This window comes from Sturnus vulgaris, chromosome W (genome assembly GCF_052056855.1).
Source record: "Sturnus vulgaris isolate bStuVul1 chromosome W, bStuVul1.hap1, whole genome shotgun sequence".
Classification (NCBI taxonomy): domain Eukaryota; kingdom Metazoa; phylum Chordata; class Aves; order Passeriformes; family Sturnidae; genus Sturnus; species Sturnus vulgaris.
Window position 1 is genome coordinate 19,573,721 of NC_142282.1, and position 22,683 is coordinate 19,596,403.

At 46.2% G+C, this 22,683-nt stretch overlaps 2 pseudogenes; both read right to left on the reverse strand.

The window, feature by feature from the left end:
- Nucleotides 1-1,283: 1,283 nt before the first annotated feature.
- On the reverse strand, nt 1,284-2,683 carry LOC148220027 (uncharacterized; annotated as a pseudogene).
- An 11,197-nt stretch (nt 2,684-13,880) lies between these two features.
- Nucleotides 13,881-17,599, reverse strand: LOC148220028 (endogenous retrovirus group K member 8 Gag polyprotein-like; annotated as a pseudogene).
- Nucleotides 17,600-22,683: the final 5,084 nt, after the last annotated feature.

The following is a 22,683-nucleotide window of genomic DNA, read 5'->3' on the forward strand; positions in this document are numbered from 1 at the left end:
CTCTTCACAATTTGGTAATACGTTTGATAACAACCACTGTTGGGTTCCCAAAGCTGCTAAGGACGATTGCAGTGGCTGCTGTAATTTGGTTACATCTCCAGCTGTGGTAGCCAATTTATTCATTAGTACTTCTGAATCGATGCTATTCAAAATTCCCAGTCCTGTTCCCACAACACCGGTTATGTCTCCTGCCATTCGTTTTTTAGAAGAATTCCGCTTTTGCAACCAGGTTTTCCATCCCTCAAAAGAAGTCTGTAGAAAGGGTGAACAAGCTGGCTGAATTTCTCAGACATTGCATTGCATTAACAATTTGACTTGTTTAAGAGACCATGACCGATTAAACAACATTTGTTGTTTGCCAATTTTCCTAATTACAAATGGTCCAATTTCAAAAATTCTCAGGCTCAACATAACCGGTGGTTGGGTGGTAGGTGTTACAACGTTGACATCAAGTTCCCCCCAATATTTTGTATTTTTTTTACCACACATGATTTTATAGGAAAAGTGTACAGCAGTTAAGTTTAGCCAACAATTCTAATTAAGAATTTCACAATATAAAACATGGCCATAAAGTCCTGTGCCTTAACTGTATGCAGGTTCGATGAGGGATTCAGCAATTAATTCACACGTTATCGTGACATCATCACCTTGTGTTACTATAAAGGGAGGAAAACCATTGTTTTTGTCATACAACACTAAGGGGGTGCTTCTTCATGTCCCTCGGTGTTTTGTGAAAAGTAAACACAACAGAGTCTGCCTCCAGGAGGCAGGAGATGAAAATGATGGAACCATCCAGCGTGTAACGTGGACTGGAATTCTGTTAACTTCCCAATCATTTTGCTGCCAAAAAGGAAGCCACTCTGTACCTTCTTTAAACACAGCATAAGAATCAGTGTAAATGTAAATAAGAGAGGTATTCTGTACCTCAAGTTGGGAAACACTCCAAACTGTCAGCTCCACAACCTGAGAGCTGCCTTCTCCCTCAGCAATAATTCGTTCACCAGCAGAAGTGGGGAGGGCTACTGCCCTGTATTTCCCCACCTTTCCCTCTCGTTTGGCAGAAGCATCAGTGAACTAAGAATTTGCTGATTGTTCAGGGGAGAAAGGAGGGGCTACTTTAATTACCAAGGCAGGTTTGTCATGGCTATTAGCCAAGCTCTCGGTTTCTTGTATTGCCAGATTTTTTACAGCTCCTTCTGTTATTGAGAAAATGTTACAGTAATGTTCTATCTGAGCATATCACTTCCTCACTGAGGATCTCTGGGCCACTCCGTGAGGTGGAGGGGGTCTCAATAGTGACTGTGATGTGTTTTATCCAGAACACTAATAATTCTAGAGCCTGTTGGAGTTCTTTCCTGGATTCAGGCAATTTAATTTGATCTAAAGAGGTTATGGTGTCAGGTGGAATACATGTCATACCTCCTTTCCAACAAATTCTCAAAAACTTCACTTTCTGAGAAGGTTTGTGAATTTTCTCTGAGGGAATTTGCAAATCTAGGCTTTCCAAATGGGAGATTATTTTTTGTTGGGTATCCCCCACTACTTCTATTTCATCTCCTCCCACCAAAATATCATCAATGTATTGATAAACAGCTACATTATTATATATGGGTTCTTGGACTGGCCATACAGGAGAGTTAAAAGGAGAATGAGTGTTAATTATTACTTATTCGTCTCTCAAGTCCTGTATAACCGGTTTGATCCCTTCTTCGGCGCCAGAGGGAAAAGAGTATTGTTTTACATTTTCAGCAAATTGAACAGGTGATTTATAGCCAGCAGTTAATTTTATTTCATGTATCATTTGCAAGCAAGCAGCTTTGTGAATGTTTTCTAGGAGTTGGTCAGGGGCACCAGTTAAAGTTACAGGGTCTCCCCTTTCCAAGGGGTTAAGCCCCCCGGCCCAGTAAGCTGCGCACTGAGTTAAGGACCATGAGTTAAGTTTATCTCCCATTGTTAAGAAAACCCCATGTCCCCAGTACCCACTAGCTTCTTGTTCTGATCATTGAATCTGATCTCCCGCAGTAAGAGACACTTGAAATACATATTCCGTCTCAGAATCATGGGGGACAAGCCCGTACTCCTTCTTCAATTTAGCCAATTAGGTAGCTGTGTATGGGGTTTCTTTAGTGGCTATATGTGGGTTAAGGTCCTCATCATTGACATAATTATATTCCGTTTTAATCATAGGTCTTAAGTTAGGGCAACAATGTTCCCCATAATCTTTCATTGAAGTTAGTTCTTTTTGAGGGTAAATTTCATTAATGTGAATAATTTCCTTTTGCTCTGTTTCTTCTGGTAAGTCAGTATGCTTTGAATTTTTGGCATGTAGGGCAGCTTGTAACGACTGGTTCTCATCTCCTTATAAATGATTCTCATTTCTTTCTTAATCTAATTATTTTTGCAAAATTTGTACTGGTTTTTGTAAAGAATCTATAATTGTGTTTTCCTCACTTACTCGCTTAAAGGGAGTTTCTATAGCTGATGTAAGACAAGCTCCCAAAACTGAGCAGAGTATAGTTTTATTTTTGCCCAGTTTGAATTTTGCTTCATGTTGTAAAGAAGATATTTTATCAATCACATTTTCTAAATTAAACCAATTACTGTTCACCCATTCTTCCCCACCTTGGGAAGGTTTGGCATTATATTTAGCTAATAGAGCATAAAATGCAGCTTTATCAGTCATTTTATGAAGAGAAAAGTAAAAACCACTACAGGGAGGTCTATTGCTTAAGTTACCACACACAACAAAACACCTTTCACTGTGTGCCCCCCTTCGCTTCCCTGTGTGGGTGAAGAGACCTACTGCTTGGGAGGTGCACTTAATTACAAATCTCTGGTTGTCTCTTCACTACACCAAGCAGTCAAAATTCACACAAACAACAGAAAAACAACAACAAAGTCCCACCTTTTGCACCAAGAGATCTTCTGACAACAGAGCCCTCAAACGAGTGTGGGGATGCTTTACACCTAGGCATGTGCAGTTTGCGGGAAAATAGAATTGTCCCCCCTTGCTTTCTAGACAAGAGCACCCCTTTTGAGGTGGCCAGCTAGGTTCAGCTGGAGCAAGACGTCCTTCCCCTACTACAGACTACACACAACCTGCAACCCCTCCTGTCAGAAAACTGTCCGTGGCACCAATTTAAATGTCACCATCCGCTATTAATACAGAGCGGGGGTCGTGATGATTTGGTTTTGATCTCAAAGGTGCAAACGACAACAACAGGGGACAAGTTAGTTTGCTCAAAGCAGAAATGCACTTTTATTGAGTGCCAACAACTCAGTTTTGAGATAGAGGGAGAGTTAAAGGAAACAAAGTAAAGAGAGAGAGAGAGAAAGAGGGGCATTGTGGTTACTGCGCTGCAAAGAGAGAGAAAAGACAGCAACACACATGGACCTCTTTTGGGGAAAAAAGCCAACTTTATTGTACAGACAGCCCGTATTTAAAGTGTGTTACGAGCAGCTAGGACATGACAGTAGTTCATTGGACAATTGGGAAAAACATCCTTGGGACAGTACCTCAGGATGTATCCCATGGGAAAGACACCAGGTGTTAATCTTTATTATGAATTCCACTCTGCTTTTCACCATGTTATCACCCTGGGAGACTTCCTCCCTAACTGAAGCTGTAGTCAGCTTGTCAGCCTGGGAATAGACCCTGAGAGTCAGGAGAAATCCAGGCCTGAACAGGATTTCCAACCTGTAATTCCCTAGCTCTCTAAATGTGTGTGTCCACAGGTCCCCCTTTTAGTTTAAAAGAAAAAGGAGAGGAGAAGTGTTTGCAATCTCTTTGCAGGGCCCTTTGCAAAGGAGAACAAACGTGACTTAAAAGACCTGAAAAACATTCCCAGGAGAAGTCTTTGAACCTGGTGTTTTTCCCCTACAAAATCCTATCCAAAGACAAAAAGGAAAAAACCTATTAACATTATTTCTAAACAGTTCTAAACATATCTAATAGTATTTCAATTGGTTTTAAAAAACAGTTCCACTACGAGCAGATAGGTGTTCATCCTCTGCTTGTAGAGGGGCCATCAGTCTGGTGGTCAGCATGCTGGTCAGTATTTGAAGGCTGTGCATTGGCCACATTCTGTCTCGGACGTCGCAGGTCAGGGCGGACACATCTCGCAGGCAGCCAGCGTACCCTGGTATCTGTTGAGACACAAGCATACCCACGACCCCAAACAATAAGGTCATGCAGGCCCTCCCACCTATTCATGGTCAGGTCCCGTATAAAGACCTTTGCTTGAGGCATTTGTATCTCATCTGAGGCCTGTAACGACGAGAAATGATTCACAATAACAGGATTATTGGAATCTTTTGGCACAGTAAGATGATTGATGGTATATAAAGCTTTTTCTAATCGGCTGTGTGGTGTTTCCCCAGCCATTCCCCTTTTCTGTTTATCTAAAACACGTTTTGAGGTGCCATGGGCGTGTTTGACAATGGCTTGGCCTGCTGGAGAATGTGGAGTGCCAAAATTATGTGAGACTCCCCACATTTGCAAAATCTGCCTCGTCTTTTGGGAGACGTAAGCAGAACCATTGCCAGTTTTCACTGCAGAAGGTATGCCCAAGATTGCAAAAGCCATTCTCCAATGGGCAATCACATCTCGACCCTTTTCCCCAGTATGAGCAGATGCCCAAATGGCTGAAGAAAGGGTGTCGACAGAGACATGCACATACAACAACCTGCCAAATTCAGCAATGTGAGTGATGTCTGTCTGCCAAAGCCGCAGGGCTTTAAGACCCCTGGGGTTTACCCCCGATGGTAATGGCGCAGCCAGGCCATGACAGTCATCACAAGAGGCTACAATGTCACGAGCCTCAGTGGCTGTTAGATGAAATTGTTTTTGCAGAGTAGGTGCGTTCTGATGGAAAAACTCATGCGATGCTCGGGCTTGTGCAATCTTATCAGGCTGAGGTGCCACCCAGGCAGGGTTAGCCAACCTATCAGCCCTGGCATTGTCTTCTCTCAAAAACCCAGGCAAATCTGTGTGACTCCGTATGCGCAGGACATAATATGGATAAGCTCGGGCTTGGATTGAGCACCACAAGGTCTTCAAGAGCCGAAACAGGACGGCGTTGTCAACCTCTTTCAGGAGCGACCAATCCAAACTGTTGCGTTCCCTAGATACATTGTAAATGGTACATCCCGTGACCCCTGCTGTGCCCTGTATCTTGGTCCCTCTCCCCTCCTGGCCACACAGAGCTGGCTGGGATCCAATTTCTCCCCGCCCCCCCTTTCCAGACCCTAGAAAAGGTCAGGACCGGCTGACCTCGCTCTCTTTCCCGCACTCTTTCCCGCATTTTTCCCCCTCTCTCTTTCCCGCACTCTTTCCCGCATTTTTCCCCTCTCTTGCCCCGTTCTCTTTTTTCCCACTCTCTCTTATCCCGTTCTCTCTTTTTTCCCCCACTCTTTTCCCGCATCTCTTTTTTCCCCAGATCTCTTATCCCGCTCTTTCTTTTTCCCCCCTTTTTTTCTCTTCCCCCGTTCTCTTTTCCTTTCCCTTTTCACTCACTACCCACGAGAAATAAACCTGTAACTTTATCAGGGGAAAGAGCCTCTTTTGATATCTTATCTACGTCTTTGTGGCTAAGGCCCAGAGGAATATCATCCCAACACCTGAGCTAGACCGGTGGAAGGTGATAGACTCTGTAATCGGCCGAGAAAAAGCCGTAACAGTTGGCGCCCCACGTGCGTGTTTCTTTAAAGCACCCACGTTTCGCTGTGATCCCTAATTTCGGGATTCGACCAGCATAGGAGCTGATCAACTAGCTAAAATTTCTTTAAGCTGCATTTTCTGCAGTTCGAAGACTTTTCAGCACGAACCGGCAGCCTGTCTGTCCCAGACAGGTCGGTTCACGACGTGGATCCACTACCGTGTACACAGACGTGTCTGCCTGCAAGAAAAAAGGTGAGTTAAGCGTCCCTTTCCGGCTGGGGGTTCCCGGAGCTCCGCGGGGGACGTCTCACCGGTGGCATTTTGCCGGCCCGGCGCTGTTCTCGGGAGCAGAGAAGGCGCGGGTGTGTTTGCAGCGTGCGCGCGGCTTGGAAGCCCTCGGCCACGTGGTGCGGCGCGGGGGCTGGGGGGGGCTGGACGCGGCCACCCCAGGCGTGGCGCAGCAGGCAGGCAGCTTTGATCGGTTTCAAAGCTGCGGCACAGGGAGTTTTTGCGTTTTTGCGGGTTTTACGGGTTGTTGCGGCGCGGGGGCGGTCCCTATAGCGGCGCGGGCGCCACACATAGGTTTTGCTGACAAAAACGGCGAAATTAACATCGGTTCCGCATCTAGTAAAGCCTGAAAACCGTGGTGTACGTCTTAACAACTAACTCCTTTCCTGTGTTTTAACGGTAGTGGAGTAGATATAGTGCAAATTGCTAACACTATGGGGATACAGCAATCTGCTTTACAAAAGAGTATAACAAAACAACTCAAAGAAATACTAAGTTCAGGAAATGTTTTAATATCTAATAAAAAACTAGCCCGTTTTGCCAGCTGGCTGTCTGTTGAAATATCGGACCTTGAATTGCAAAATGTAAATTCGATTTCATTTTGGGATGAAATAGGGAATTTATTAACTTCAAAAGTAGAAAATGGAGATAAAACTGCCTCTGTATTCCTTCCGATATTCTTACAAATTCGGAAAGTTTTAATTCAGACAGAAAACAACAGACAGCAGCAGCAAAATGATTCAAGCTCACCTTCCCTCTCCAAAAATCCCTATAACCATAACCTGGAAAGCACCCCAGGGTCTCCCTTGGAAATGCAGCATGCTCAACACGGCTGTAACTGTGCTGAAACCCCAAATCCCCCCCAGTATCCCGGTTCTGACGATTTTTCTAAAATTATCAGCTCTCCTTCCTTGTTCCCTTCCCCCCCAGGCCACGAACACGTGGCCGTATCTGGACAGGTTGGGGTCCCAGATAACACTGGACATGCGGTTCAGGGAGTGGGGGAGGGCCGATATGGTGACAGCCACATGTCTCCTCCTTCATCCCGCAACCCCCTTCCCCCTCCGGTCCCTGCCCCTAAGCCTGTCCCCTCCCATAACTCCTCCCTGCCCTCGGCTCCACCGCCCCCTCCCCCCTCCAAGACCCTGTCCTGCCTGGTACCTGGTGACCCCGCCCACAGGTGTTGCAATCCTGAATTCCACCACCCCTCCCCCTCTCCGGTTTCACATTCCTTCCCTCCAAGCTGCTGCAGGGTGGGGGAGGTCAATGTAGCCCCTGCTGGGTTCAGCGCCGGAGGGGGTGGGGGTGGGGAGGGATCAGCCCACAGCCCCTGGGGGATGGATGGTGCTCCCGTGGTGGGGGGAGGCGGGGAGCCTCCCGGGCCCGGTGGGGGGGGGATGCCCAAACCTGAAAGTCAGCACCAGGAGAAAGAGTATGTACCATCAGTTGCTCCTGTAGTTTATCTTGGTAAGAGAAACGGAAAAAGAAGTTATCAGCCTTTGTCCTACCAAGATAAAAAAGAAATTTGTAAAGTGCAAAGAGAATTTGGTAGGAATAGTGAAATCTTTAAAGGCATAATGAGAGCCACTTTTAATTCAAACGAATTGGTTCCACATGATATCAAAGAGCTTTTCCGGTGTCTGTTAACCCCTTCCGAATATGATCTATGGGAAAGCCTATGGAAAAGATCTTTAAAAGTGCTTTTACAAGAGCTTTTAAAAAGCTCAGATAATGCAAAGGATGCTGATAATAATGATATCACATATGAACACCTATGTGGGGAGAAAGATTGGCATTGCCCTGAAAATCAAACCAGAGTACTATCTAAGTCTGTCTTAGATAAGATATGCAATGTTGCAGAAAAAGCCTTTAATCAATTACCAACAGTAGATACTAAAGGCAGTTATATTAACATTAAACAGTTTACCTCTGAGAGTTTCTTACAGTTTGTGGACCGCCTTCGTATGCAAGTAGAAAGACAAGTGTCTGATCCAGTATTACAAGCTGAATTAATTAAAGAAATGGCTCAGAGGAATGCTAATGAAACCTGCCGTAGGGTTATCCTTGGCCTTCCCCTGGAGCCAGCACCTAGCTTAGCACAGATGATTGAAGCCTGCGCCAGAAAAGCAGAACTGTTCAGTGGACACGAAAGAAATCCAGGACTGGCACACCCAAGAACCATGGCAGCTGTAACACCGGAAGCCAAGAAGCAACCAGTGTCACCAGAGCAACTGCAGCACATCATCTGCTTCCAGTGCAAGCAGCCAGGACACTTCGCCAGGGACTGTCCACACAACCAGAAACAGAAGAAAACCAACAAACAAAAAAACTAACTTTACAGCGCGTACCCGCCATTAACACCATAGCGCGCTCGGCTATAAATACTGCGGGCTCCACACTGGCAAAAGACTCTCTCTTCATAAACAAAAAGGGGGAGGATGGGATAGAGGGTGTGGGGATGTATGTCAATGAAAATATCAAATGTTCAGTTAACAAGGTTTGGAAGCCACTAGGCCGTTTTAGGCTTGTGACTACCAGAGGTTTTCATTTCAGGTCACCTGATTGGACAGTCATTACAGTGGACTTACCTAACAGTACACAGGACGTGACGTTAAACCACATGAAACTGGACAGTGAGTACTTTGTTGTCGGTGACACGGCACACACACCCCTAGAGATTGAGGTGGTTCCCATGACCATCAAGGGAAGCATAACTAGCCTCATTCTCTTGGCACGATGTCCTCTACCACCATATTACCTGGCTGAGGGACAAATCCTTGCCCAGGCCATTCCTGTTCCACAGGAGGTCCCAGTAGATGGAAAATCACCTGAAGTCTACTGGGCAGAAGTGGTGGGTGAGGACAAGCCCTCTCTGGCATGCAACCTAACCCGTGGATCAGATCACCTCCATGTGGAAGGGGTACTGGACACGGGTGCTGATGTGACTATCATACCTGAAAGGATGTGGCCGTCACATTGGGAACTTCAGCCTGTGGCAGGCAGAATCCAGGGTGTAGGAGGAGTAAAATTGGCAAAAATATCAAAAAGCATCGTACAAATTGAGGGGCCGGATGGAAAATTGGCTAGCATCCGTCCATTTGTTACAGATTATAAATGCCCTCTGTGGGGGAGAGACACCATGTCACAGTGGGGGGTAAAATTAATTATCCCTAAAACTCCTCGGGATTTTTAGAAGCGGCCACTGTGGGGCGCCCTACCCAAAAGTTAAAATGGCTAGATGATACCCCAAAGTGGGTAGCACAGTGGCCCATGAGTAAGGAGAAGCTCAGGGCGCTTGAGGAGCTTGTGGAGGAACAATTGGCTAAAGGCCACATAGAAGAGACCACAAGTGCATGGAATTTCCCGATTTTTGTGGTAAAGAAACCAGGCAAAGACAAGTGGAGGCTGCTCCACGACCTCCGGGAAATAAACAAAGTAATTGAAGACATGGGGTCTCTCCAACCTGGAATGCCTTCTCCAACAATGCTTCCTAGAGATTGGCAATTGGCTGTTCTAGACATCAAGGATTGTTTCTTTCATATTCCCCTACACCCAGAGGATGCCCCACGGTTTGCCTTCTCGGTTCCTACTATCAATCGAGAGGCCCCAATGAAGCGTTACCACTGGAAAGTTCTGCCACAGGGAATGAAATGTAGTCCCTCCATCTGCCAGTGGCATGTGGCTTCATTGCTGTCCCAGGTGCGTGCCCAGAGAGGGGAGGCCATCATCCTTCATTACATGGATGATGTGCTAGTGTGTGCACCCGATAACTCTCTACTCCAGGACACACTTGACCTAGTGGTTAAAGTTTTAACCTCTGCTGGATTTGAATTGCAGGAGGACAAAGTCCAAAGGATGCCACCTTGGAAGTACCTGGGCCTGGAAATCACTGCACGGACCATTGTTCCGCAGAAATTGGAAATTAATTGTAATCCAAAAACCTTAGCAGATCTCCATTCCCTGTGTGGGTCATTGAATTGGGTTAGGCCCTGGCTAGGCCTCACTAATGAGGACCTAGAACCTCTCTTCAATTTATTGAAAGGGGACAGAGAGCTGCTTTCTCCCAGGGAACTGACCCCAGAGGCAAAGACTGCAATTGAAAAGGTGCAAAAGACCTTAGGAGAGAGGCAAGCTCACCGTTACCAACCCGAGCTGCCCTTCAAATTCATTATCCTAGGAAAACTGCCACACTTACACGGGTTAATATTCCAATGGATCAAGGAGCAGAGAGAGTCACTCTTAATCATAGAGTGGGTCTTCCTCTCCCACCAGAGATCCAAAACCATCACTAAGCCACAAGAGTTAATAGCACAACTGATTCGGAAAGCAAGGATCAGACTGCATGAATTAGCTGGCTGTGACTTCACATGTATTCACCTCCCTGTTAAATTGTCTGAGGAGGGAAAGAACTCTCCTGACAAATTGACTAAAGAGATGTTTGAGCATTTGCTCCAGAGCAATGCCAGTCTCCAATTAGCCCTGGACAGCTACAGAGGACAAATATCAGTCCATGCCCCGTCTCACAAGCTGTTTAATGAGGAATTCCACCTCATTCCTCATGAGAAGAGGAGTAGGAGACCACTCAAAGCTCTCACAGTGTTCACAGATGCGTCTGGGGCATCCCACAAGTCGGTGATGACTTGGAGAGATCCTCAGACTCAGCATTGGGAAGCTGATGTTGAGTTTGTGGAAGGGTCACCCCAGGTAGCTGAACTGGCAGCAGTCGTGAGAGCCTTTGAAAAGTTCTCAGAGCCAATAAACTTGGTAACAGACTCAGCCTATGTAGCGGGGATAGTGTCCAGGGCGGAGCAGGCAGTGCTCAGAAACATCGAAAATGAGCAGCTTTTCAGGTTGCTTTCCAAACTAATTTATTTGATTTCTCATAGAGAACATCCGTTCTATGTGATGCATGTGAGATCACACACAGATTTGCCAGGCGAAATTGCAGAAGGGAACCGTCAGGCAGACTCCCTTGCAACCCCAGCAGAACAAGCACGCCTTCCTGACATCTTCCAACAGGCAAAGCTGAGCCACCAGCAGTACCACCAGAATACACCAGGTCTAATGCGTCAGTTCCAGCTAACACGGAGTCAGGCTCGAGCCATTGTGGCCACCTGTCCCAACTGTCAGCTGCACACCATGCCCTCAATAGGCATGGGGGTAAACCCCCGAGGTCTTGGCAGTTGTGAGGTATGGCAAACAGACATCACACACATTCCTAGTTTTGGTCGCCTCAAATATGTGCATGTTAGCATTGACACATATTCAGGTGCAGTCTATGCCTCTGCCCATGCAGGAGAAAGGGCTATGCATGCCAAACAACACCTAGTGCAAGCCTTTTCAGTGTTGGGGATCCCTAAGGAAATCAAAACTGATCAGGGCGCAGCGTATAAGTCCAAGGAGTTCCTGGAATTCGTCCAGCAGTGGGGAGTGGAACATAAAACTGGCACCTCCCACTCCCCCACAGGCCAAGGTATAGTGGAGCGAGCCAATCAGACGCTCAAGCAGGTTTTGGCTAAACAGAGCAGTTCAACTGTGTGGATGTCTCCACAGCAGAAGCTCTGCAAAGCCATGTTTACTATCAATTTCCTAAATTGTTCATTTGAAAACATGAGTCCACCTGTGGTACGTCACTTTAACAGTAGCAAACAATTCAAGTTATCCCAACATCCTCCAGTTTTGATTAGGGACCCAGAAACCTGGGAAATCAAAGGTCCCTATGAGCTTGTTACCTGGGGGCGTGGCTATGCGTGTGTATCCACTCCCTCAGGCCCTCGGTGGATTCCCCAAAAGTGGGTGAAACCGTTCGTTCCCAAACATCCTGCTCCAACTGAGGAGAACGAGGAACAAGTAGCAGTGGCTTCAAAAAGAAGACGCCGACGGAAAAAAGGAAAAGAAATCCTCATAGAAGGTGGCATTCCGGCAAATAGAGACTTTTAATAGGTTTTATAATGTTTGTTTTTCCTTCTAGAGAAAACCTTCTCTTCTCTCAGTCCCGTGATGAACCCCATCCAAGCTGTCTTCCTGCTAACACTAAACAGTCTAGCAGCTGCATGGATCGTCCCTCAGCCACGTCAGAACGTCTGGGTGACCCTGGCACAGACGCTCCAACAAGAAAACATATGTCTGTCCACAGCAGCAACAACAAACCCTATGTCCACCTGCCTGGTAGGAATCCCATTGAAGGCTGGAGAATATTCAGCCAGTTTTAAAACACATTTGCCCAATGAAATTCCTGAGTCACACACCCTTTCATCACACAAAAATCATAGGCAGCAAGCTGGAGTAAATAAAAACCCCATAGAAGAGCTGCTGCCAAGTTTGCCCAAAACAGCTCAAGAACCCCAAGAATTAGAACTGCTAGGTTCCTACCCAGCACAATATTGCATTCACTTTAGAATCTTCCCAAAACCTTCTAGCATAAAGGAATTTCACAACATAATGCAACATCGTGGGGAATTCACTGCCAAAAGGTGGTGCAATACTATAAGCCATATTGCAACTGATACCCCAACTTATTCAAGCCCCAAAAGCCTCCCAAAGGGATTGTTCTTAATTTGTGGAGACCGGGCGTGGGCAGGAATTCCTTCTCGGCTCTTAGGAGGGCCATGCACCTTCGGGCGGTTGTCCCTGTTGGCACCCAACGAAACCTTAATTAGTGATTGGACTCACAAAAACAAATCAGGTAATAAAATCCAAAAACGAAGTGCAGACAATATGGACCCAAACTGTAATTCTGAAATTTTCCATTGGGCCAAGTCCAAAAGAATTGCTGCATCCCTGTTTCTTCCGTGGGTTGCAGCAGCTAAAGCTCTAGGCGAATTGGGCCACCTAGAGTGTTGGGTTGTCAAACAGGCAAACTTAACATCCACCGCAATCAGCTCCCTCCTAGAAGACGAGGAAATCACCAGGCAGGCCACACTCCAAAATCGTGCTGCTATAGATTTTCTCTTGCTACTACACGGACATGAGTGCCAGGAATTTGAAGGACTTTGCTGTATGGACCTGACCTCGAGAGCTCCTAACATCCATGCTGCCCTCCGAAACATGAACAACTTAATCGGACAAGTAAAGCAAGAATCTGAAGATTGGTTCAATGGACTGTTCAAAGGCTGGGGACTCACAGGGTGGTGGACATCTATAGTCAAAACAATTGTGTTAATTTTTGTTATTCTTTTCCTTGTAATAATGGCATTTGGGATCCTACGTCACTTGGTTTTCAAGGCTATTCATAGCCTCATTCCCTCTACCTCAGTAGTCAATCACATAGAAATGAAAGACTTGAAACAATCTAACCCTCCCACCAGCTACAAGTGGTGGGCAAAATTGTAATTTGAATGATACCAATATCCTTCTTTCAACTTTGTTAAACAAAAAACGGGGAGATGTTGCGTTCCCTAGATACATTGTAAATGGTACATCCCGTGACCCCTGCTGTGCCCTGTATCTTGGTCCCTCTCCCCTCCTGGCCACACAGAGCTGGCTGGGATCCAATTTCTCCCCGCCCCCCCTTTCCAGACCCTAGAAAAGGTCAGGACCGGCTGACCTCGCTCTCTTTCCCGCACTCTTTCCCGCACTCTTTCCCGCATTTTTCCCCTCTCTTGCCCCGTTCTCTTTTTTCCCACTCTCTCTTATCCCGTTCTCTCTTTTTTCCCCCACTCTTTTCCCGCATCTCTTTTTTCCCCAGATCTCTTATCCCGCTCTTTCTTTTTCCCCCCTTTTTTTCTCTTCCCCCGTTCTCTTTTCCTTTCCCTTTTCACTCACTACCCACGAGAAATAAACCTGTAACTTTATCAGGGGAAAGAGCCTCTTTTGATATCTTATCTACGTCTTTGTGGCTAAGGCCCAGAGGAATATCATCCCAACACCTGAGCTAGACCGGTGGAAGGTGATAGACTCTGTAATCGGCCGAGAAAAAGCCGTAACACCAAACGCTGAGCTATGTCTGCAACATACGCAGAGTCAGTGACAAAATTCAAAGGTACCTGTGAAAACCGTTGGAATGCCATAGTGACAGCCTTCAACTCAATGATCTGAGCAGAACCCGTTTCATGACCTTCCAACGTTTGCCAGCCAGACTCATCCTGCCAGGTAACAATGGCCTTCCCTGTTTTGCCTGACCCGTCAGTGAAGACCGTAGGACCTTGCACTGGCACCCGACTATATTTGGGTCTTAATGACAGTTTAACTGTCTTTGCCATATACAGTAGCTTATGGCTGGGGAGATGATAAACAATCTGCCCCTTAAAATTTTCCAGCGCACTTTGCAAGGGGACACTATTAATAAAAGCCCCTTCAAAAAATTCCCACTCCACAGGGAGCACAAGTGTCGTGGGGTCCGCTGCCATCAATTGCACGCATTGTTGACGGCATTTCAGTATCAGTCGGGCAATTAATTCAAATACTGTATTTACTGTCTTTTTCAGCTGATGTGGCAGAAAGACCCATTCCAAAACGTGCAAGGGATCAGGCCAGGTATCATTCCATTGGCCAACAATACCTGTAGGATGCAAATCTGGATTGATGATAAACACAGTGATATCAACAGAGGGGTCTACTCGGCATACTTGACGGGTAGACAGAGCATGCTGCACCTGCTGCAGTGCTCGCCATGCCTCAGGGGTTAATGTTTGAGGTGAATCCAAGCTAGAGTCCCCCTTCAGGATACTGAGAAGCAGGGACAATTGCTCGGTGGTCAGTCCTAAATAAGGACACATCCAACCAATGACACCCAGCAACTTCTGAGCATCATTTAAAGTTTTTATGGAATCTGTGAATTGCACCTCCTGATGTTGGATCGTTCGATCCAGGATCTTGACCCCTAAATACCTCCAGGGAGGCTGTTGCTGGACCTTTTCTGGAGCCACCTGCAGCCCATAACAGCGTAAAGCAGCGAGCAGCTGAGGTTCTATCCTCAGCAACTCATACTGAGTAGGAGCTGCTACTAGGATGTCATCCATGTAATGATTAAGATACGCGTTAGGGAACTGCTCACAAACTCCAGACAAGGCCGGAGCTATGTACCATTGACAAATGGTTGGGCTGTTTCGACAACCTTGAGGCAAAACCCTTCCATTGATATCTCTGTCCAGGCTCTGAATTGTTCACTGTTGGTACTGTAAAAGCAAACTTTGGTCTGTCGTCCGGGCACAAGGGGATTGTAAAAAAACAGTCCTTCAAATCAACAACCAGAATGTCCCATCCAGCGGGGAGCATGGTAGGCAATGGCATCCCAGGCTGCAATGCCCCCATGCTATCCATGACAGCATTTATCTTTCAGATATCTTGTAACAATCTCCATTTCCCTGACTTTTTTTGTATCACAAAAACAGGACTATTCCAGGGACTGTTGGTAGGTTCGAGGTGTCCCTGTTCTAATTGCTCTTGGACTAATTGGCTAAGGGCTAATAATTTTGGTTTTGGCAGGGACCACTGTGCTTGCCAAACCAGGGTATTAGTCAACCACCGGAGAGGCATTGTAGGATAATTCCTGCCCTTCATTTCAGTGATCCCAATTACAAATTTGACTGAATGCACACTCCCCAGGCAGCCAAAACATCCCGTCCCCAGAGGTTGATTGGAGCTGAGGTTATGTAGGGTGGGAGGGTAGCCATCTGCCCTTCCAAATTCCTGATCAGCACAGGCCACTGACTTACAGAGGTCTGTGCTGTGCCTCCCACACCTTCAATGGCCTGGCCAAGAGGGGCCATAGGCCATGTGGGAGGCCAGGCAGAATAGGAAATCACAGTGACATCTGCCCTGGTATCAAGCAAACCTCTGAGCTGGATCTGGGGTGGGTTGGCAGCTGGCACCGACAAAGTGCACACCATCTGTGGGCGCTGGTCGGAGATATTCATTGTCCAAAAGACCTGTGGCATTCCTATGGAGCCGAACCCACCGTCTTTTCGGTCTTGATGATCAGCCCTGGGAACATATGAGGGAAAAGGCACAAGTTGGGCGATATGGGTTCCTGCCAGGATAGTGACAGGAGGACATGGAGTAGAGACCATGGCACAGATCTGACCTGTGAAATCAGCATCAATGACCCCCGGGTGGATAAAAATTCCCTGGATGGTGGCACTAGATCGTCCCACAAGCAGTGCACTGAGCCCATGGCACAGAGGGCCAAAGGCATCCAGAGGGATCTTGTGCACACCGACAGAGTCTAGGACCACTGTGGCTGTGGTGTGTACATCCACACTGGCGGAGCCCCGGGTGCGGGCTGCATGCTGGCTGATGAAACCTGTGCCAGTGAGGAGTTCTGGGGTGCTATTTGTGTCTGCGCACCACACCCCTGGGTGCTCATCAGCCCATTTCCCTGGTTCGGCACAGGCTTCTTTGTTTTGCACTGATTAGCATAATGTCCTGGTTTTTTGCATTTAACACACAGAAAAGTAGGCATGTTAGCCCTCTGTTGCTGTGGCTTCTGCTTATTGTTATTATTATTTTTCCCATGCTTTTTCTGACCACCCCCTGACATGTTTTGATGATGTCACATGGCAGCTGCTAAAGTGGAGATCTGATGATCTATGGTTCCCACCTTAGCACATGCCTGGATCATCTCAGTCAAAGAGGGGTCCCGTGGCATAGCCTGGATGATTTTTAAACAATCAACATTAGCATTGTCCCTAGCCAGCTGTTTACATAACAACTGTCTTAGGGCATCTTCCTCAACCTGCTTCTCCAAGGCAGCTGCAATTTTCTCAACAAATTGTAGGAAAGGTTCTCTGGGACCCTGTGTAATTTTCACATATTTTTGTCTTGGGGCAGCAGCTTCCATTGTTTTTAACATGGCTGCAAGCCATATTTTTTAGCATTGTTCTAGAATCAGGGGGTTACAGGTAGCTTGCATGTCAGGGCTAGCGAATTGATGTCAACCCATCAAAGCATCTGTCCCCACAGCAAACCTAGGATCTGGCTGGGGTCACTGCATATTCTCAGCAGCAGCCCTGTCAGCCATCTGTCTCCAATTGTCCTCAAACAATCTAAATTGGACAGGCTGGAACAGCACCTGGGCCAGATGCTTAATATCATAGGGTGCTAATAAATCGGTATTCAACACCCTAATAATTTGCATCACTTGTGCAGAACCGAGACCATATTTTGCCACCTTGTCCTGTAAATCTTAGACCACACTCCAAGCTATGACGTCGTGCCTATCTGCCTGCCCTGAGCCAGGCACAGCCTTGAAGACAGGAAAGGCCTGAGGTCCCCCAGTCCCCTCAGGGACCGGGTTGAGCTCAGCTGGATCTACTTGAATGCCTTCCTCCACCCGGAGAACACCACTCCCTGGCATTCCCAAACGTTCCAGTAAATCCCAGACTCCTTGTTGCACTGCTTTGATTTTCACCGCCTCCCAGAAGCTGTGATGATTCTTGGGCTGGACTGTGACTGAACAGGGGGGCAGGGACCACAGGTTGCTCCGAGGGGAAGCTGAGGGACCAGCACAGCGTCCACTGTCCGATGTGAGTCCTTGCCTTCGGAGGAGGGTCTGCTGTTCCTCTCCACTCGAGGCGCTGGGCTGGAGTGACGAGAGCGGTCCTTGTCCCATCGAGGATGGTGCAGCAGACACAGGCAGAGATGCAGCGGCGCTTTGCATGGTCGGTGGGGGTAGGTTTGTTGACGGAAATGCAGAGAGTTCCGGCAGCAGTTCTGGTGCACCGGGGGGAGAACCTTGTACTTCCGGGTGGGCGGGGTGCATCATCGGGGGCGGAACGTCAGACATCACAGCCCCGCCCATCGCGGGGGCGGGCTGCTGTGGCTCCACTTCCAGAGGCGGGCCAGGCTGCGACATCACGGAGGAGGGGGCGGGCAGCACTGCCTCAACCTCTGCAGCCGGCGTCACCTGCTCCGCCCCTGCTGGCAGGCCCATAGGCGACAAGGGAGCCACCTCTGTTCCCAAGCACGCCAGGAGGGGAGGGGGGCCCGCGCCGGGGGGGCTCACTGCCGCACCACCCACAGGCGCAGCCGCCAGGAAGAAACCATCCCTGGACGCCCCCAGCCCTGCTCCCGCACCACCCTGCGATATTCCGGGCGCTGCCGCCTCCGTGCCAGCCTGAGTGGCCGTGAATCTTTCCAGTGTGACATACACAGTCTGCATAACTTGTTCTGTGACCAGGGCTGTGATCTGGCTCAGCAGATCTGTCGAAATGGTCGACAAACATGCTGCTCCAGCAGGCGTGGGGGCCGTGGGAGGCTCGGATAGCTGGCTCAGCGCCGACTGCCCAGACCCCGCGCCTTGCGAAAAGGAGGGGGTCGAGGGCTGTGAGACAGACGGAAACGAACGGCCAGCCCCGCTCCCTGCTTCAGAGCCCAATCCCTCCAGAAATGCGGGGAAGGGGTATTTCGGCTGGATGTAGTCATTCGGGTGTCAGGAAAATTAATCCACAAACACCAGAGGTTTATGTCCAAAAAGGAGACAGAGGAGTCCTTTTTGCTTTATTCGAATAAAGGGAGAGGCCATGGGACATTCCCCTGGGATCTCTCAAATTTTCGGAGGACGCAGCCTCCTTTTTATCCTATTTTCCCGGCCGCATTTCCCTCTCTCTTTCCCCATTGGCTGAGGTACTTGAGAGGCACAGACTTCCCGGAACGCCTGATACCTGAAATTCCCCTCTAATGTATAACCCTCCCTTTTAATTTTTAATTCTTATAGAATTCATAGTTTTCCCCCCGTTGCTTCTTTCATCTTTCGATATCCAATTTCATTTATCAGCAGCCCTACAGTTTGTTTGTAAAGGCAAATATCTCTTTCCATTCATCAATCAGTGGAATCCATCCCATTGTTTCTTTTATCTCTCAGTGCTAGCCTTATCTACAGGCTGATCCACAACTCATTTGTAAAGACAAATTTAACATTCCTCTCAAAGATTTTAGATCAACCCTTCAACCCCCCCAGTTCAGTGCCCAGCCAGTTGCACAAGTACAGTTGTCAAGCACACAATGCTAAATGCATAAAACCCGTGGTTCTAGAACCCACAAAATACTGCAGTCGGGAGACCAAGACTATCCACCACAATAGGAGTTTCTTCAAATTACATTTTACCCATCCAGCCCTGAAACTCTTAAGAGTTCTACCTTTGTTCAAAAATATCTAATTAAAAATTAATGTCCATTTCATTGCCCAATTCATACTTTAACACAGCAAATGACCCATACGTTCACCACTCATGGTGTGTGCCCTGACATGTTCGCTGTTCCTAGCGCAAGTGGAGCTTGTGTGGCTCAGCCTCTATCTACGAGCCACCTTAAGAAACAATAGTAAACTTTGGCATTTTGCCCCAACTATGTTGCAATGAGGCATGTAGCAAGGGAGAAAAATTTGTGCAGGGGACTGTCTTCAGCTTTTGTTCTTTTAGTGAAAACAAGTACAATATGGTGAAAAGTGTAAAGAAACCAATATATACCAACGTGTTCAACTACAAAACCCATGAAGACAGAAGTGCTAATTAGTAACAAGGACCTGAGGAAAAAAAAGCAAAATGTGTTTAAAGATGCACATGCAAGGATCAGGGAGAACAGTGCAAGCTCTCCACTATTTAGATAAAAGAGTAAGTCACCAAATCCAGAAATTAATCAGCACTCAACAACTTTCTGTGATGAAACAGAGATATTCCGTGTTCCTCAACAACAAAGGAACACAACACAAGTGAAGGTTTCCTGCACCAGAAGTGTGTTCTGGGGAAATCACCTTTTACAAAATGAAGACTGTATCATCAAAATCAATGTCAAAGCATTCCACAATAGGTAACTAGGCAGCCAAAGCCAGCATTTGTGCCTGCTGCTTTATGTATTTGTTTTGGTATCAACAGTGTTTCGCTGTAACAAAAGATACCGTGACACTGCAGCAACAACAAAGCAAAGCCAGAAAATATGTTTACAGGAGCAAAAGGTGAGTTCAGAGGAACAAAACTGATTCTACTCAATAGCTTACACTCACAGGCATTGAGAGGGATTTGTCCCATCTGTGTGCCCTGCATTCAGATAGGTACCCAAGTGCTAGAAGCAAGAATGAGCAGGGACAAAGGAATGCTGGCTAGGCTGGCAGCCATTCACTGATGTGCGATTTGTACCCTCGGGGAGCCAGCAGTGATTGAGAAATGCTTTGTCTTCAATCCCGTCACACATTTGTAAATCATCAGTACCGACTCACTCCCTGCTTTTTGTCTCCTTTGTATACCTCCAAGGCACCAGCCCTGTTCTTTACTTTCCCACTATCCCTTCTTAATAGCTTGAGTCTTCACAGCTGAGTACAGGAACTTGTTATTTGCTTCAGGCTGTCCTTTGTTTTCCCTACCCGGCCCTTTCAAACGTGCTGTAATCATGACGATCTGCAAATCTATGTGCCATCAGTACTGGCCATTTCTGTCTCCATTCTGTTGTTTCTTCGGGTGCTTCCACTCTCAGATCTCCCATTCACATGAATTCTCACCTTTCTATCAAAGATCTCTAATTTTTGGAATACACAGGTTTTTGCAGCAGAGCAATGATTCTGCCTAGGAACAATATTAAAAGACTAATTTCACTAAACCCTTTTTTATTATATTTAGGCCTGATTTTGGAAATAGGACAATTTTTCTGCTTGCTATTTCTCTTTTTCTACTGAAATTATAGCCACTTCAAGGCTAGGAGACTTTATTGTAGGTCATAAAACAAAAAGCCCCAAACCAAACAGAAAACAACAGACACATGCTTGATTAACAGATCCACAAACTAATTTCCAGGTTAACAAATCAAGATTATTTTGTATGTTTAGGAAGTGGTAAGGACTACATTGATTAAGCATATTAAATAACTCCAAAGGATAAACAACTGTGATACAACATTTCTGGGCTCCAGTTAAATCTTACTGGACTGTGTCATAGCCACAATCTCAGTTCCAAGAGCAGTAACCTGCTCTTGTAAACTGTAATACTACTTTGTTTTCATTGTCAGTAGGTTTGAACAATACATTTCTTTTGACAGTGAGTTATATCTTAGTTAACCAGGAGCTGTGATTTAAAAAAAATTTTGTAGTGAACTACATTTAATTAGTTAAAAAAAATGTTTGACTGTGATTTTACCTGGTATTGATTTAGATCTGTGTTGGGTGAGTGTCAGTAGAAAGCCCCGAGAAACCTCACTGCACCTGCAGAAAGGAACTCCATGGACCCATACCTCTTAGAGAACCTAATCAATAGTTGAACAAAATGCAATCAAGAATTATTGAATGGTTATCAATTAACTAGAGATGAATTAGAAGTCATAGAACAAGAAAGATAATGAGTCAAAGGCCTATACATCCCAGAAAACTTGATTAATATATTGCAGGTGCAGTAAGAGAGCCTTTTCATAGTTGAATACACCCCAGAAAATCAATAGTAATTGTCTAACCAGGACAGTACATTTAATAAAGCACCGTTTAGCTGGATAAAACTTGGGTTATCCATTAAACAAAGATAGATAAAATGTTCTGGAAGTAATTAAAAGAAACAAAACACATATGCCATGATGCAATAAATTAGGCAGAATTTTGGGAGTGTCTATAAAAATCTTGGATGTTATAGAGTATATAAATGCCTGAAAATTGCTGTTTCTTTGAACATGTCTCTGGTAAATAAGTTCCCGATATGTTCCAAATTTTGACTCAAAATTGTTATTAAGAATGTTCATCTAACAGCTTTTTGCTTGTAAATTTAAAACTCTTTGTTTCACTTCTGTGTATTTTCTGTATAGTGTTTCATAGACCATTATAATCATTACAGTAAAGAGACTGCTATGATAACTTGTGGAGGGAGCAGAAAACATTCCCAAAGCAGAGAACCTCTCTGTGTCCCTGGAACAGGCCCCGTGGAAGATGATACCTTAAAGATAAGAAACTGCTTGCTTAGTGACAAATACCAAAAGGAATTCAGCCCCCCTTGGTAGACCCCTGTGTTATCTTTCTGTAATATTAGTGGTTCATTTTCCTTTTGTACTAATAGGCTAATTTTGAATTTAAAGTCCTTCGTGGATTGGTTAGCATTTAGAACTCCCTTGGTAATTGGTGCAAAATGTAAAACCCTCAAAACATATAAAAGACCCTTTAGAAACCCCAACCGTTGAATATGCTAAGACTGGATCCCTTCATAGAATGAACTATGGAATTGCGCCTCTCTTCATGTTCCGATCTCTTCACTCTGCTGGCTTGAGGCGCGTTGCAAGCCAGATTCTATCTGGGCAAGGCTTGGAAGCGTGTCCTGTCGCCGAGGACTGCTGGGGCAGTCTCGGGGTCTCACGGAAACCCCCAAAATAACCGGTGACAATAACTTGAGAACAGACAGCCCAGAGAGTGATAAGAAGACTCCTTTGAAAATAAGGTGATGCATTTCTGCTTGATTTTATTACAAAAGAACCATCAAAGTCTTTGCTGAAATTGAAGTCCAAGACAGCATTTATTCTGATGTCCTTCAAACCCTCCTTGCCCCGTGGTCTAGCCCATCAAGTTATCAAATAATAAAGAATATCAAGGAAAGAAGTAATGTATTGGGAAGTCTTGGCTTTTTGCACTAATAATATGTTAAGAACAAGCTCCTGTTTGTTCTGTTAATGTTCTGTTAACTGTGGAAAACAGCCTGTTTTTATGTTAATTGTTGCTGTTGTTCTGTTCTGATCCCCACTCCCTGGAATTGTCTTGCCATTGTGCCCTTTCCCTCCCCGTGGGTAACGCCTTTGCTGCTCCCAAAATTATGCTTAGCAAATGAGAAGACCGCAAGTAC